The sequence below is a fragment of the Suncus etruscus genome, chromosome 4 (assembly GCF_024139225.1).
Source record: "Suncus etruscus isolate mSunEtr1 chromosome 4, mSunEtr1.pri.cur, whole genome shotgun sequence".
NCBI lineage: Eukaryota > Metazoa > Chordata > Mammalia > Eulipotyphla > Soricidae > Suncus > Suncus etruscus.
The window spans coordinates 20272772-20291149 of record NC_064851.1 but is presented as its reverse complement, the minus strand read 5'-3'; the positions used below and the strand labels follow the sequence as shown (position 1 = coordinate 20291149).

At 45.2% G+C, this 18378-nt stretch overlaps 1 protein-coding gene and 1 pseudogene across 1 annotated transcript in view; both read right to left on the bottom strand.

Moving 5' to 3' along the window:
* The window catches only part of PADI2 (peptidyl arginine deiminase 2), a 651199-nt gene that overhangs the window by 597557 nt on the left and 35264 nt on the right, over positions 1-18378 (bottom strand). The window lies entirely within an intron of this gene.
* Positions 4235-9541, bottom strand: LOC126006999 (uncharacterized; annotated as a pseudogene).

Sequence of the window (18378 nt, the reverse complement as noted above, 5' to 3'; positions counted from 1 at the left end):
ATAGTAAGTCATTGTGTATATATAACAGCACCTTTATTCGGGTCATTTCCATGTCCTGGCTAGTGTACTTTATGCTGCAATGAATAAGATTGTGCATATATATTTTAGAATGAATGCTTTTATTTTTGTGTTTGGGGGGAGGGTAGATGCCAAGAAGAGGAATCACTGTTTTTGTGCGATTTTCTGTTTCCCTCTGGAAGCTGGCTTGGGTTGATTTCTGTTTCTGAAAAGAGTGACTACATTTCTAAACCTCCTATGCTCGAACATAGAGCCCAGATGGAGCTGGCCTCTGGCTCACTGGCTTAATATCAAGGCCTGGTGGTATCAAGGGTGTGTGTGTGGGGGAGAGGGAGTGGAGAGGCTGAGTGTTGGGACAGGTCACTGAGGTGAGGTTGCTATTGTGTTTCAAATGCCTTTTCTTTGTGGCAATTCTGTTAGGTGTGTGGAGGTGTGGGTAGAGGAAGATAGAGACCAGTGGGAGTGGGAGAGGGTTTTGTTGGGGTAAGGAGATTCTATTGAATTCCTCACATCCCAAATCAATTTATGAGGGGCCTCTGATGACTGATCTGATTTTTTCATTTTCTGTGTTCCAATTATCATCTGATATTTATGGCAGCTCAGGCTTGAAATGGGACAGCATGGCAGAGGCTGTCAAAAAGGGAATGGAACAGATTACACCAATTATCTAATATTTTGCTAATTAGATACCCAAAGCATCTCTCTGCTTTACAGCAGAAAAAAAAAATATCAACAACTTTGCACAATCATCGCTCTTCTTTTTTTTTTTTTTGCTGATTGGAGGTTGTCACAGACCCCAGTTTGGGGATTTTCCTCCTAAGAACTTCCATATTTGGGTTACCACCACCTACCCTGAAGTAGAGTTGGGGAACCCTGATGTCTACCTTTCACCCGTCATTCTGCTTGTGGAGGGATTGGACCAGAGTGAGGCTGTGATTCAGCTCACGTTGGTTGACCCTGAGCTAAGTAGGAATCATGAATCCTTTCAGACATCTTCTCCTCACTTCCATACCCAAATGCACTTGACTTGGGTGGCATGAACCAGACTGGAAAGATGTTCCAACTTAGTCACTTCCCTTTACCCATGGAGAAATAAGGGCCTCAAGTGAACATGACTTGTTCTAAGGGTATACAGACACTATATTTGAACCTCACTTTTCTGGATCATTCATTGTGTGAAATCAGGATTGTTTAGGTGTCTTGAGTGATGCATGAGGAGGAAAACAGAATGAAGAATGCATTGGGAACCAAGATAGCCCAGTATTTGCAGCTCACTTTATACTACCACCATGGTGTGGGAGAAGGGCTTTGAGGTCAGAGAAACTGAGTTCTAATCCCACATTGAATACTTACCAGCTGTGTGACCTCAACCAGATTCTCAACTCCTTGACTCCAAAAGGAGCAGAAGGTTCCAGAATGAGAGGGGGCACCTGGAAACTGGGACTAGATGGTTTATCCCAAAGAATGTTTTCTGGGATAGAGAGTGCAGGTAATAAGCCATTACTCTGCAAATGATTGACTCTGGTTCCACCCCAGCACCACAAATTCTCTCCTAAGCTTCATTGGGAGTGATCCCTGAGCACTGCAAAGTATAAATCCTCCCCTGCTTACCCCAGTCTTTTCCAAGTGCACATGCAAGGCTTAGTGAAACATTAAAAGAGACATCAAAACAGCTACTTCTTCTTAGGATCTTTTAGAAAACACTGTGTTTCTACTTGACAGCATCCTGGTCCCATAGAGTCCGAGTAGACCTCCTTGTTTGCTTTCCAGCTGAGAAGAGGCTCAAAACATAAGGGACTTGCCTCCTGAGGCCTATGGCAAAGCCAAGGATGAAATCCAGGTTGCTTCCTAAAAGCTAGGTCACTTATAGGGCACAGGGGATCCCTGGGTGGGGTCTTCTAACTTTACTCCTAGAGGCTAAAATTTAGGGGAGAGGGAGGACCATCTACCCTAGAGGCACTGCCCACACCCCTCTAAAGCTCTCCTTCTAATTTTGAGTCTTAGCTCTCAAGCCCCAGGGCAGTTGATCCCAGAAACATGGTCAGCTCTGCTCCGCTGAACTTCATTATCTTTATCAAATTAATTTACACAAGCCAGTGTGGTCACCTAATTAAGTCATTTCCCAGGGCCCTGTGCTGGCTGCTTAATGAGGCAGGAGGGGGCTCCCTCCGGTCCAGCATGGCCCAAGGAGGGAGCAGGGAGGAGGTGTGGAGTGCAGTGACCTAACCAAACACAGTCATGCTCCGGCATGCTCCAGGACTTCCAGGTATCACCTCCCGTCCTTCCTTCCAGCCATCCCTCTCCCCTGCTGGCTCTCTGCACCCTGGACCTCTAGGGAAGGTGGTATGTGCTCTGGGCCCCACTGTGCCTGCTTCCTCTCTCTTAATGTGTTTAAGTGTCTGAGATAAAAGTCTCGGGAATGATTCAGCCCTGCAGCAGAATGCTCCCAATTTGGTTAATGAACTCTGGTGCTTTGTGTAAATGAGATGTTTTCAGATGGACTGCTAGGCCCAAGCGCAGCCTGGATGGTATATGTCAGGTAACTGGGGCTGTCTGCAGTGAGAAGGGATAGGCAAGAGAATCCAAGTTCTCTGCATGGCTGGGTTGGGTTCTGGACAATAGTGGCCAGCCTGGGAATTCATCTAATCACTACAGGGCTTGGAGAAGCAATCCCTAAGGAGACGTATCCCTGTAGGGCTGGACAGATAAGAATGACAGTGACTAGAACATGGCCCTGACAAGGTGGAGGGAAGCTGGGGCTGCCAGTGGCCCACTAGAGTCTTCCTGTAAATAAGACAGTCCCTCTGAAGAGAATAAGGATGTTGTCATGCTACATGAGCATATGGTGAGGGGCAAGAAGGTGCAGCTTTGGTAAGCTCTTCATGAAGGCCGGAGACAGGAAAGCTGTGGAGAGGAAGGAAGGAGAGTTTGATCATTGACAGCCTCCGGTGTCTGCAGACACGGTTCCCACATCCTGAGGTGTGAATAAATGGCCTCTCTGCTTCCTTCAGCTGCAGAGAAGGAGAAAAAGCACCTGGTCAGCCTCTCTGAATCCCCTCACTGGAAGAAACTCTGCTCCTGACACCAGATGTGTCAGGCACTCAGTCCAGTTGGAGGGGAGAGAGAGATGCAGGGACTAAATAGTGATGTGGGGTGAGATATGAGGTTGGGAAGAGAGATAAGCCATGTGGAGAGGGATACTGTGTGTGTGTGTGTGTGTGTGTGTGTGTGTGTGTGTGTGTGTGTGTGAGAGTGATACCGGGGTGGAGAGAGGGGGCATGAGAGAAGGGAGGGGCACAAGAGAGTAGGAAGGGTATAGGAGGGGAGTGGGTGAGAGGGGAGGGGTGCAGAGTAAATGAGGCTGGTAAGGTCAGATCCCAAGATGTGGAGGCCATTGGTGAGGTCAGATCTCAGGCGAGTAGAGCTCTTACAAAGAAGCATTCATCAGCCACTTCGGGAAAGTAACTCAGATTATTGTAGGTGGGAAATGGATGTTAATATTAGGGGAGAGGAAGGTGTGGACTCTGGGTCAGCCAATTGGGTAGATGTGAGAGGGAATTACAACAGGGTGTGTACTTCATTTTTAGGGGAGACAGGATGAGAGGATAGGAAAAGCAGGGTGTGTGTTTTGAATATTAAAATGGTATGTGTACTGAAGGTGATTAGCTATAGTGCAGGTGAGGAGATGGGCAGTAGAAGAAGAGAGGTCCAGGAGAGTAGGGAGGTTGCAGGAGATGAGAAAGAGGGTAGGAGAGGAGGGAGAAGTACTAGTGGGGAGGGAGGGGGACTGGAGAGGAGGGCAGGATAACAGGAGGGCAGGAAGGGATGCAGATGTGAGGGAACGGTGCCCTGATAGGGTTGGGAACAGGGTTATGCTTCCAATATGGTGCTATGCCCACACAGTGGCTGGGCAGACCTTGTTCCCTTTTCAGCCTAATGCCCACCTCTAGCAATAGGTGCCTCTGTAGCTTCTTGGCTGCTAGGTCTGACAGTGGCGATGGGATCTAGTCTAGGGAGCCTTCTGAGGAGCCAGGCATGACTGACCATGTGCAGCAGCCCTGGATGGTTGGTGAGGGTTGGGCAAGGGTCTCTGTCCAGGTTGTCTGGATCTTCTGGGAAACCAGAGAGACATAGATTTGTTCTGGGGGCAAATCCTATGCTCCAAGTCTAGAGCTTGGGGCAAAGTTTCACTCATGCTTCATATTCTCCATCTGTCTCAATTCCAGGTGTCCAGAGGTAGATGCCTATCAGCCATTAACGACCCATTTCCGGAACTGTCCAGGTCCTTTGAGTCCCTCTTAGGCCCATACCAGTGTACATGTTGTGTATACACAGCCTGTGGGGAAGTGGAAGCTCTTTACAGTTTAGAGGGGCACCTGTAGGAGGCAGTAAGTTCCCAAGTCTTGGTGCTATATCCTTCTGCCCAAGTTGTACACAAAATCACCACAGCTCTGCCATCATGTTCCCCAAATGCCAGAGCTCTTCTCACCAATCCTCTTGGACATTTGCTCTTCCCATTTCCCACTCAAACTGTAAAGGCTGTGTGGTATGAAATAAGCTTCTCTCCCTTCCTGAGATTTCCTGCCTACTTCAGCTCAAACCCGAAGTCTGGTTGGGGCCATCATGACCTTTGTGTGTGTCTCAATTTCCTTTATGCCTCTTATCACGGAGAAAATAGGTCGGTGATGGGACATACTACCATTCAGGGACTATGGAGAAGAGACCCCAGCCTCTAAAGCTAAACATTCTCTAGCCAGTGCCTAAGATTTTGCAAGAAATTTGGAACTTGAGACTCCACTTTCTGCCAAGCTTGAAGGTGAGAAACATCTCTTGCTCACAGGAAATGTGCCACCAGGTTCCAGGAGGTAAAAGGCACCATGTCACACACAGTTCAGTGATTATTGTCCAGATAGTGCAATGGAAACAGGGCCACATAGACCCAACTTTATCTCCATGCAGTACTCCTTCTAACCCCAGAGAGAACAGCACATGTTCTCTTAATACTTCTTAAGTAATTTCCTAGGTATTTAATAGAGGGTGGAAACAGTAAAGCATGTTGCATACTATGGGGGTTATTCATAGTCACAACACTCTGAAAAAAGACTCCACTTACTGTCCTGATTGGAACAAAGAACAAGGAGATCTCCAGACTTTAAAGCACAAAGCTGTAATTCCAAGCCCTTCTATCTGCCACTGCAGGCACTGAGAACCTCTCTTTCACCCACTCTTAGCTTTTCTTTTCTGGGTTCAGTCATTCTCAACAGCCCTCCAAAATTATTACCCACCACCAGATAGGTTTAAGAGCAAGAGGTCACAGATACATAGTTTTTTTTATTATAGGATATTTTTAATGGTTCTATTTTTAATGGTTTTAGTTTTAGTTTCTATTATTAATCTCTGCCTACTTTTTAAAATCAAATTTATATATATATATGAAAAATAATATATATTGGGTTTGGTACATCTCTGGTTTCAGACATCCACTAGGGACTAGAAATAAATTCCAGGATGATGATGAGGGGATTATTACACTGAAATTTGACAAGGGACCAAAAAACCTAGCTCAGAGGAGCTTAAATAATACAGAGCATTCACGAGTTGACATATGTAAAAAAAAAGAGGTACCATATTTTTCATACTATAAGATGCACCCCCTGATTCAAGTGCATCTTATGGAGTGAATGCTGCCAGGAGCTAAAGCCTGAGCGCAGGGGAGGAGGGCATCTAAAACCTTTGTGCATCTTATGGTCAGGTGCATCTTATAGAGTGAAAAATACAAGAGTTTTCTTTGTACAGGTCTTTTACCTCTTTAGTTAAGTTGATTCCAAGGGATTTAAGTTTGTGCACTAATGTGAATGGAATTGTTTTTTAAATGTCCATTTCTTTTCTATCATTACTTATGTATAAGAAGGCCATTGGTCTTTGCATGTTAATTTTGTAGCCTGCCACTTTACTATATAAATCTATTGTTTCTAGAAGTGTTTTTATAGAGTCCTTAGAATTTTCTATATATAATATCATGCCAACTATCATGCTATCTTGTTCAGCCTTGATGGAAATAATGTGAAGATTCCTCAAAAAACTGGAAATTGAGCTCCCACATGATCCAGCAATACCACTCCTAGGGATCTACCCTAGCAACACAAAAACACAACACAAAAATGCCTTCTGCACACCTATAGTCATTGTAGTGCTATTTACAATGGCCAGAATCTGGAAATAACCCAAATGCCTGACAACAGGTGAGTGGCTGTGGTACATATACACAATGGAATGTTATGCAGCCATCAGAAGAGATGAGGTCATGAAATTTTCCTATACATGGATGTACATGGCTGAGTGAAATAACTCAGAAGGAGAGAGACACAGAATAATCTCTCTCATCTATGGATTTTAAGAAAAGTATAAAACATCATTGTAATAATACACAGAGACAATAGAGATGAGGGCTGGAAGGTCCGGCCCATGATATGAAGCTTGCCACAAAGAGTGGTGAATCCAGTTGGAGAAATGACTACACTGACAACTACCATAACAATGATAGTGAGTGAGAGAAATAGAATGCCTGTCTTAAATGCAGGTAAGGGATAGGGGAGGAGGGAGATGGAGGGCATTGGGGGTGGGAATGTTGCACTGGTGAATGAGAACCCAACTACAAACATGTTTGTAATCATGGTTCTTAAATAAAGATATGTGTTAAAGAAAACAGAAGGAAAAAAAAACAGTAATAACTTATTCAGGCAAGGATTGATCCAGCCTCTGGGTACTGAGTGGTACCAACAGGACAGATGCGTTTTTTCTCTTTCTCCATTCTTTGGTGTCTCATTTTTCCTAGCAGAGCTTTCTCTGACCTCTAGGATGCTCACCAGCAGCTTCCTCCTTCAGTTCTGTGAACAAATGAGAACCAATTTACCCAAGAGTTCAGATTCAATGCCAGGATGTGACTGATGTTTGTCTGATGGGCCATGTTCTTGTTTCTGAATAAATCTGTCACCAGGGAGATGGAAGACTCTGTGTGCCCTTTCTCCCAACCCCTGCAAATTTAGAGGGGAAAACCCTCCACATTGCCAGGAAATTTAGGACAAGTTTGGTGGAAGTGGGAGGAGTCAAATAAGCAAATTATTCTTTCTACGAGACATTATTCTTCCTGTTTAAGGAATAAGGAGACTTAGGTAGAGTCTTACAGCAAAATCCTGGGCACTTGCATGTGGTTGGCATGGTGTTGGTCGTCTGGTACTTTCCGCCATCCCAGGGTGCGTTCTGCCACCTCAGTCTGGGAGTGGAAGAATAAGAACAGAAATGGCAGTGCTAATTGTTGACCCATAGAATTGGCAAAGGTGGGCAGAACAGCATTCCTGGTTCTGGCGAGTGTGGAATGAAGAGGTTGTTTATCCTTGGTGGGTGGAGTAGAAATTGGCACGCACTGTCTGGACAAGTGCTTCAACAGCGTGCTAATAGCCTTGGGTAGCCTTTGACTTCGGCAATTTTTCTTCCAGGAAGCTATCTTTGTTTAAGGATGGGAGACAGAGCTTGTTCAATAATGATTTGTACTTGTTCACGGCTCCATTCCCAGGAGCACTGGCAACATTCTGGTAACACTGTGGTCTGTTTAATACACAAGTGTTTGTCTTGGGTACATGTCTCTATGTACCCACATATACTGGCAGACCCATTTTCTGAAAGGACCCTCACTTCCTAACGCACTTCCACTCAGCTCCCTCTCAGAACCTGCGCACTCCATGCATTCTGACTCATAGGGGATTTGCATCTTGTGTCAGCATCCACTCTCAGCCTTGTGTTTCCTGGTTTTTATTTTGTTTTGTTTTGGGGCTACAGACCTGTGTGTTCAGGTTTATTCCTTGTTCTGTGCTCTGAGATCTTTCTGGTGGACTCAGGGTGTGAGGTGCTGGAGATTGAACTTAGGTAAACCATGCTCAAGGCAAGCAAGCATCTACTCACTACACAATTTCTTCAACCCTCTGACAGTCTCCCAGCCCATGGCTTTCTGCTTGGGAGCTGAACTTGGTGAGCCATCACTTGCTCTCTGTACCCCACCATGCTCCTACAGTTTTGTACTAACTGAGGACTGGGAACAGCAGGAGGTTTTCCAAAAGCCTACTTAGTAAACATTACTTCCTAGCCCCTCACTGCAGAAAAGGGTCATCTGGCACATTCCATCTTACCTTGGGTTCCTCACTCCTTCACCAGCCGTCATCTAAAAGCAGTTGTGGAGCTGGGCTGGCTGTTTGATTTGAGATCTGATCCCTAGGAGCAGAATGGAACAGTGGCATAATTAACTGAAACTTTGAGATAGGATACGGAGCCCCGCCTAGCTGGAACTTTCTGAGAGTACTCAGGAAATGCACTTCTGTACTCTCAGCCTGGGGATATAGAGGCAGAAGCCTTGACTCATCTCCTATGGCTGAAGAACTGGTGTGTTGATTGGTGTGTATGTGTGTGTGGGTTTTGTTTTTTTTTGGTGTGTGTATTATTAAATTTATAAAATTGCATTGGAGATAGGCTGGCATGGGGAGGCATCTCTGCCTCAGACCCCAACATGGTCCTGTCCCCCAACCCACTTCTTCCCACTTCTTTGCTCTGTACCTGGGTTGGGCAGCCAGAGTGGGGAAACCCCAGGCCCTGGTAGGGAGCCCCCTAGGCAGTCTTGCTACTGGCTTCTTCCTGGTCCTCCACGCACAGGCTTTCCCAGGACATTGAGAGCCACCTGCAAAAGTGGGCGAGGTTTCGGGCCAGGCCACGGTCAAACGGGTTTCCAGAGTGCTGGCAGAGGTAGTTATGCGGTAGGCCAAGATGAAGTCCCACATGGTGATGTTCTGAGCCACCAGGTAGAGGTGTGAGCTTAGGGGCAGGGCAGCCATTCAGGAGAAGAGCGACAGGAGCAAGAAGGTGGCCAACAGGAGGCCACTGGAACACAGCCACTGGTTCCAGGGCTGGAAGAAGCAGAGGCTGGACCAGAACCAGGCAGTAGCGGCAGCATCAAACTGGGTAGATATGGGGGGGGGGGGACCATGGCCATTTGCTCCTCCTTGGCTGAGTTCTGAGGTTGGAGCTGGGTGCTCACATAATCAGGGTCCATGAGCAACATGGCCAGGTAGAGCAGTAGTGAGCTCTGTACCAGTAGCAGGAAATTGATAGGCAGCAGAAGTTTACCTGCTCCTCCCACCAGTGCAGGGCAGTATCATGCAAGAAGAGCACCAAAGTGATCTTCCAGGTCAGCATAATGTGCCCGGTCTGCATCAGCACCCCAGGACACACAGTGAATGGGGCCACAGAGGTAGTCTATGCCTTCAGGGTATGACATGGCCTGGCACGATGCTGGCAGGTGGCAGCTGTGACTGGAGAAGAGGTGGGGTGAGGTTCATTGGGAGAACTAGCAGTGAAGATCCTAGGAAGAGATCAGTACACACCCTTCCCTCCCAGACTGTGGGAAACCAAAGGGTACCTGCTCAGTCAGTGGTCTGGATTCAGAGCCCATAGCTGAAGTCCTGCTGTGTGCGGCCATGTGCATATAGACAGACCCTATATGGTAGAACCTAGGAGCAGCTCTTTCATACTACGTCCATGCAATTCTCCGTGCAGGATGCTGTACCCTACTGGGCAGGGTGAATGTGGAGATAGGCATATTTGGAAGCAGGTAGCAGGGCCTGTCCTGCCACATACTCACCTGCAGCTCACACTCCCAGCCTCCCTGATCCTGGGCCTAGTCTTTGCAGTGGGAGGCAGTGAATGATTTTAAAAGAAAAGCCCTGTGACAGTCTCTGAGCTGGTGGTGGGGAGGTATGTAGATGTGTGGGGCTCTGCAGCAAGGGGCCATGTTTTCTTCTAGCCCTGAACCCCTCACCACAAAGTTCTCCATCTTAACTCTCCCCCTCCACCCCATCCTCATCCCTGTGGATTCAAGGTCTTCATGGCTCATATGGTTCCTAGTTTCTTAAATGGTAGGGGGGTGTGAGTCAGAAAAAATTTAAATGTCTTTATTATTATTAAATATTTTGTATACCTAGTCTATAAATTTATATATACATTACATATTTGGGGTCATATAAACATTTCTTGGCCAAAGAGGGGTCTCTAGTGGATCAAGTTTAAGCAGTTGGACTCCAGCTCAGACTTTCTGCAAAGTCCCTGAGAAAAGAGAAACTCTCCAAGGTCAGGCCGGTTGTTACCTACTTGTCTCCTTTCAAACATCCCTAAGGTCATGCCAGGGAAGTTTGAGGGCCCCAGGAATTGCCTTTGTAAACCATTCATTTCATCAGGGAGGTCCAGCGAGGTCACCTGTCATGTTCAAGGTCACCTAGAGAGGAAGGGCAGAGGCGAGCCCAGGGTTCCTCATGTTCAGTGCATGTCACTTGCAGCCTCAGCATTGCTGGGGCTGAGGAGGTCCCCAGCTCCTCCCTGGGCTATACTTGGTTATACTCTCCAAGGATGAGCCTGTGGTCCAAGCAGGCAGGAGCTGTTTGCCTGCAGCGCCCAGGCTGGCTCTTCCGAATCTATATCATTAAAGCAGCTGCTTCTGGGCCTTCCCCCACCCTGCTTTCCCAGCTGAGATAAGGAGCATTATCTGACTCTGAGGACCGAGCTCTAGGAGCGGGGATGTAATAAATGGGGTTTGCTGATCAGCACTGTGTTAAGGCTGAGTCTCCTTGAAGAAAAGTCACAGAAATAGCTCAGCGGGGCTCCCAATGCCCCACAGCTGCCTTCGCCAGGAGACCTGAGCATTAGGCTAGGAGATGCCTTGGCAGACCTTGGCCTTTGTTGAGACAGACCCTTTTGCAGGGGGAATCCATAGAGAGGCCTCAACTCCATTCATGAATGAACATGGTCACCAGCAGGTGATCAGGCTCCAGTGGACGGTGCTGAGTCTTTGGCATGCCTGGGCCTCAGTTTCTCCATAAGTATCATAAACCATTGGCTCAGATAATCTCTAATGCTGTAGGAACTCAAGTAGCCTCTCTCCTTGAAGCCCCAAATTAGTTTGGGTTACAGCCTCTCAGGTGATGTCCAGGGACCAGCGCTGCACACAGCTGTCCCCATCCTCCCGGGGGAAAGACTCAAAGGAAACCTGTTCTTTGTCAGCAGAGCTACTTCTCCTGGCACAGAACTTTCATCTCCGTGAGCAGGACTTCACACTGAATCAGCAGAAACTTCTGGTGGGGGAAGAAACAGGCTCTGAACTCCAGTGGGAAATTCTGAGAACTCAGCCCCAGCCCTGAGTTGGTTGGTGGGGGCGGCACTGGTTGGTGGCAGTGGGCAGGCTGCTATGTCCCTATCCATTCTTTGGGCTTCTATGGAGTTGAATGGACCTGACTTTGAACTCTGCTTCTGTTAAATAACTTGCTCTGTGATGTTGGGTTAGCAGTTTAACTATCGGGACACACAGCTTTCCTAAACTAGAAGTGGGCTTATAATTCAATTATAGGGATGGCTCAAGAATGAAATGGGGGCTGGTGAGGTGGCACTAGAGGGAAGGTGTCTGCCTTGCAAGCACTAGCCAAGAAAGGACTGCGGTTCGATCCCCCGGCGTCCCATATGGTCCCTCCAAGCCAGGGGCAATTTCTGTGCGCTTAGCCAGGAGTAACCCCTGAGCATCAAACGGGTGTGGCCCCCCAAAAAAAAAAACAAAAAACAAAAGAAGAGAACGAAGTGGTCCATGGAAACAACTGCCAAGTTATGGGTAAGTGAATAAAAAAAATGTGTCAAGGCTATGATGTGGTTCAGGGGCAGTGCCTATGTTGCCATGTGAGGTGCTGAGTTCCATCCCCAGCACTACATGGTCCTTTAAGAACTACTGTGAGTGGCTTGTGAACAATGAGCATGGAGTAGATCCCAGAGCAACATTGAATTTCTGGACACAATCCTTCAAAAAAAATGGTGTAGAGGGCCAGAGAAATAGTACTTATCTTGCATACAGCCATCTTGGTTTGATCTCCAGTACTCCATATGGTTCCTTGGTTACTGTCAGGAGTGATTCCTCAGGGCAGATTCCAGATCATTGCCAGGTATGGCCCTCCCCTCCAGAAAACCCCCCCAAACCAAAATAAAATGATGTGGGATACATATGTCCACACACGAATATGACTCAGTTATAAGAAAAGGTGAAATATTGCTTTGCAACAACATGGATGGAACTAGAGTAGATGGTGAAAAGAAATGCTGAACATTTTCGCTCATGGGGCACAGAGGAGCTAAGCAATGGGGCCAAGAAAAGTAGTCAAAGCCAAATTATGGATTCTGATCATAGAGGAGGAAGGGAGGGGAGTGAGGGAGAGGAGGACCTAATGGATATCGATGGAGGGATATTGGTATTTTGGCTGGTGAGAATGGTGGGCTAATATACATTTAGAAAAGGAATGAAATTCTATTGCTAAAGCATATACAGGCTTGTAAACCAACAAACTGACAATATGAAAAAATTGGAGGTCACACCTGGTAGTTCTCAGGGCTAACTTCTAATGGTACTTGGGGTACTCTACAGTACCAGGGATCAAAGCTAGGTCTCTTACAAGCAAAGCATGAGCTTAGCCCATTGAACTCTGTCTCAGGTCCCTAATAGTAACTGTTTGGTTTATTTTTAGACTTTACCTGGCAGTGCTTAGGACTTACTTCAGGCTCTGTGCTCAGAGATCATTCCTTGAAGGCTCAGGGGACCATATAGGGTGCCAAGGACAGAACCCAGGTCAGCCACATGCAAGGCAAGCTCCTTACCCAGAGTGCTATCTCTCCAGCCCAAATGCTCAGTATTTTTGTGATGATGATTGTGGCTTCAGTGCTGGTATTAAAAGGATTCTCCTACCCTACCTCTGAATGCCTCATTTTTTCCCTAGCTGATAACATTGAGCATATTTATTTATCTCTTTAAAAAAAACCCATGGTGGGCCGGGCGGTGGCGCTGGAGGTAAGGTGCCTGCCTTGCCTGCACTAGCCTAGGACGGACCGAGGTTCGATCCCCCGGCGTTCCATATGGTCCCCCAAGCCAGGAGCGACTTCTGAGCACATAGCCAGGAGTAACCCCTGAGCGTCATTGGGTGTGGCCCAAAAACCAAAAAAAAAAAAAAAGAAGAAAAAAAACCCATGGTGTACAGTTTTGATAGTTGGGTTTTAGGGATATTATATTTTCAGCACCAACCTATCACTAGTGTCAATTCTCACACCAGTGCTCCCATACATACTTCATCATCCCTCATCCCCCCAAAACCCTCCCCACCTGCCACCTTGGCAGACACATTAAAGTTCAGTGGTTTCAGCTTAGGTTTCATGGTTTTTAGTGTTGTTGAGTTGGTGCTTTGGATGTATAGCTCGACCACTCTCCCACGTCCCCAAACATAATTGAAGCCCAGACCCCTGTTCCCCTATTACTTTCCTTTCTTCCTTCCCTCATTGATTTCTTTTCTGTCCTTTTCCTCCCTAGGTTCTGGGGTCAGGGGTGATCCAGACATCCCCCTTGTACTACATTACATTTCCTAACACAATTATTTTATATACTACAGTTAAGTGAGATCATCAAGTGTTGATTAAATATAAACTATAATGTCCTGGGCCTGGAGAGTTGGCACTAGAGGTAAGGTGTCTGCCTTGCAAGCACTAGCCAAGGAAGGACCGCGGTTCGATCCCCCAGCATCCCATATGGTCCCCCCAAGCCAGGGGCAATTTCTGAGCACTTAGCCAGGAGTAACCCCTGAGCATCAAACGGGTGTGGCCCAAAAAAACAAACAAACACACACAAAAAAAAATATATATATAATGTCCAAAGTCCACGTGTTGGGTGAGGCCTCCCTCGGCATGGTGCCTCTAGCCCCTTTTACTGGCAGGTTTGAAGAAAGGTAGTAGCAGCGAAATAATTCACAGTCAGTTAAAATTTCATTGGAGTCAGCTTGCTTTATTCCTTCACGGCCTTTTCTCTGTCATGTGCAGACTCTGTGCCATGTCTGCCTAACTCATCTCTTTCTCTAACTCACTCTTTCTCCCTTTTAGCTGCTTTCCATGCTTCCTTACTGCCTCTTCCTTCCCCCTAGCCAGACTGTTTCTTTTCTTTATTCAAAATCACTTGCCCATTCCAGATGTGGGTGGATCTAACCATCCAGCAGGGATTAATACAGGGCATTGGAGAAAGGGATATCTTACAATCCAGTATTTGTCGTCTTCTTCTTCTTCTTCTTCTTCTTCTTCTTCTTCTTCTTCTTCTTCTTCTTCTTCTTCTTCTTCTTCTTCTTCTTCTTCTTCTTCTTCTTCTTCTTCTTCTTCTTCTTCTTCTTCTTCTTCTTCTTCTTCTTCTTCTTCTTCTCTTACTTCACTTATTTTCCAGTTCCAACCAGGCTGAAGCAAATTGCATGATTTTATTACTCCTTGAAGTTGTATAGTACTCCATTATGTATATGTATCACATCTTCACAATTCATTTTTCACCGGACACCTAGATTGGTTCCATATCTTTGCTATTGTACTCAACGCAGCAATGAATAATGGTGTGCATATGTCCTTTTGAATGAATGTTTTTAAGTCCTGCAGCTAGATATCCAAAAGTGAACTTGCTTGATAATATAGCAGCTTAATTCTAAGTTTACTAAGGACTCACCATGCTGTTTTCCTTCGGGTCTGAACCAGACAACGTTCCCATCAGAAGTAGATATGAGTTCCTTTTTCATTATATCCTTGCCAGCACAGATTATTCCTACTACTTTTTTGTGGGGTTTTCGGGCCATACTTGGCAGTGCTCAGGGGTTATTCCTGGCTCTATTCTCAGAAATTACTCCTAGCAGGCTTGTGGAGCCATATAGGAGGCTGAAGGATCTGCAAAGCAAACACCCTACCCACTATGCTATATAGTTTTTAGCCTGTATGCTCTCTATTTTTGACATATGTCATTCTCACTGGTGTGAGATGAGATATAATTTTTATTTGAATTTCCCAAATCGAGTGATACTGAACATCTTTTCGTGTGCCTATTGGCAGTCCACTTATCTTCCTTTGAGAGGTGTCTGTTCATTTCCTTTCCCCATTTATTGCTAGGATTTTAAAATTTGTTTTTGTTGATCTTTGTTAATACTTCATATATCTCAGATATTAAGCCTTATCTGAAGTGTCAAATTATCACTATTTGCAAATACATGATAATGTACATAGACGATCCTAGAGAGTCGACAAAAAAAAAGTTCCTAGAAACAATAAATCAATACAGAAAAGTAGCTGGCTTCAAAGTCAATACAGAAAAATTGTTGTATTCTTACATAAAAAATTGAATCAGAAGAGAAAGAGATCAAGTAGTCTATACCATTTAAAATAGTTTCCAAGAACCTTAAGTATCTAGGAATCAACTTAACAAAGGATGTGGGAAAGCTACACCATGATAGCTTTAAATCACTTATGAAAGCGATAGAAGAACTTAGGAAATGGAAAAATATTCCATACTCATGGATAATCATTTATAAAATGATTATCCTATCTAAGCTACTATATAGATCAATGCAATCCCTATCCAATTTCAGACAACATTTTTCAAGAACCTAGAAAAGTTAATAATGTAATTTGTATGGAATCAGAAGAGACCATGAATAGCCAAAGCCATATCAAAAAATAAGAAATGCGAAGGCATCTCATTACCTAATTTGAAACTGTAGTATAAAACTATAGTGAGTAAAACTGCTCAGTACTAGAATAAAGATAGGCTTTCTGATCAGTGGGTCAGAATCAAATACCCAAATGACAAAATCCCATATATATGAACAGTTATTTTTGATAAAGGAACTGAGAATATGAAATGGAGTAAAGATAGTTTGTTTAACAAATGACTCTGAGGAGTGGGGCCAGAGTGATAGTACAGCCAGTAAGGTGCTTGCTTACCTTGCAGGCAGCCAACCTGAGTTCAATTCCCAGCAACCCCTATGGTTCTCTAAGACAACTAGGAGTGATTTCTAAGTGTAGATACAGGAGTAACCCCTGTGGACTACTGGATATGCGCCGCCCCCCCCAACAATAACAAATGTGTTGGGAAAACTGGATAACCATATGTAAGAAATTAAAACTCAACCCATATCTCATACCATACACAAAAGTCAATTCAAAATGGATCAAAGACCTAGAGATCCTACCAGAAACTCTAAAGTACATAGAGGAAAACATATGCAGAAGGCTTCAAAATCTGGACCTCAGAGGCATCTTCAGTGACCTGATCTCACTGGCAAAGATAGCAAAATCAGAAATAAATGAATAAAACTACATCAAATTGAAGAACTTCTGCACGGCAGAAGAAATGGGCTAAAACTAAAAGACAGCTACATGAATGGGAAAAATATACTCATTCAACACTTTAGTAATATATGGAGTGCCTCGTTTTGAATGTCACTTGACCTCTTTTTTTTTCTTTTTGGGTCACACCTGGTAGTGCTTAAGGCTTACTCCTGACTCTGCATTCAGGATTGCTCTGGGGTACAATATGGGCCTGGGATAGAAACTGGATCATTTGTCCTTTCTGAGCCCCATATCCTTCATTTATCAGGTAATAAAATCATCTGGAGGAATATTGTGATGATAGAATTTTGTTTTTAATGAATAAGTCACCACTTAACTATATTATGCTTAGACAAAGGAGGTCAGTTTTCCATTGATATAAGTGTCTGTTTCTTACCACTCTGATAACCTAGGCCTCTAGTTCCACCAGAAAGTCCATTTATTCACTTCCTCCCACCACTGCCCTTTTTTTTTTTTTTTTTTTTTTTTTTTTTTTTGGTTTTTGGTTTTTGGGTCACACCTGGCAGTGCTCAGGGGTTACTACTGGCTCCATGCTCAGAAATTGCTCCTGGCAGGCTCAGGGGACCATATGGGATGCTGGGATTTGAACCACCATCCTTCTGTGCCTAAGGCAAATGCCTTACCGCTGTGCTATCTCTCCAGCCCCATGCTCCCTTTTTGTTTTATAAGTCCCACAAGTCCAGGAGTTTGTTTTATAGTTTTGTGCTAGTTCTTTGCTTGGGTGGTTCATATTCCCACACATTAGAGAAGTCTCTCAGAAAGGGTCTTTTACGTCCTTGCTTGCTTCACTAAGTCACATCAGGATTTGGGCTTCACCCTTTTAATGACAGCCTGATATTCCAACACGCACACACTGTGGCTTCCTCACCAAGGCACATGTCTGGTGCATCTCTGTGGAGGCTCTGGCTTGACTTCTATAAGCAATGCTGCCTCAGCCCAGGGTGCACCTACCCTCTCACAGAGCATATTTATGTCCTTTTGATAAGTCTCTCATCAGTATTGTGGGCTCAGAGAAAACTTCCATTTGTATTTTTTAAAGGGATCTTCAGATTGTTTCCTACAGAAGCCAACCCAGTCTGTCCTGTGACTCCAGAGTTCCTTTCTCTCCACATCCTTGCCAACAGTTGCTTTTTAATCTATGCCACCAAGGCCATTCTTAAGCAGGAGAGGAGTTACTTTTCATGATTTAGCTTTGCAAAATTATAACATTCAGCTGTGAGGAGCAGCTTTCTCCATGTCTGTGGGAAGACAGAACGTTCACATCAAGGGTCTGGCTCGTCACAGACAACTAGTTTTCATTTTTTGTTGCTATAGAACAAAAACACTTGAAGATTAAAACAAGTGTTTACAAGGTCTCTTCTGTGCTTGTTGCCTTGGTCTTTCTGCTCTGTCTGCTTTTAGTAAGGGAACAGAGGAGGGAGGTCATATTCTTGGAAGTGGGACATCCCAATGCTGACACTGGGACAGTTGCAGGCAAGAAGAGGTGACATCAGTCATGCTTCTGGCACTTGGTAACTCATACATCTGTAGCTGCTGATTATGCTGAAACATCTAGTGGGATATTGCACATGTGGTTGGTGCAGGGCTGGGAGCAACACTCAGCTCCTGTATTTGGGTTTCCTGTGTATGCTCCAGAGCTCTGGGATACCCCAGATATCATTCCAAGAGGAGACGTCTTGAGGTGCCACTGTCTCTAGCACTGGGTTTCTTCAAGCCTATAGTTGGCCAAATGAGCCAGAATTTATGGGTGGGTCTCAAAGAGGAAATCTTAGGAGGTGACGGCAGTGGGGAAGGAGGACATCGATGCCCAGGCTTCCTAACACGCCTGTGTTTTGGGTTGTGGCCAAGGTTCTTATTGATAGAACAAGAACTGGATTGATGATCTTTGAGGGTTCCCCAACACTTCCTGCATTCTTGGATCCAGAGGGATGAATGACTTGCCCAGGGCCACACAGAGAGGTGTAGGCAGAACCAGATCAATCATGGAACTCACCGAAAATAGCACTATTGATAAAGCAATCAGTAACCTGGGAACTGTAGGGACATAAAACATTTTATACTGGGCATTTGTTCTGCATTTTAAAGGCGGCAGGA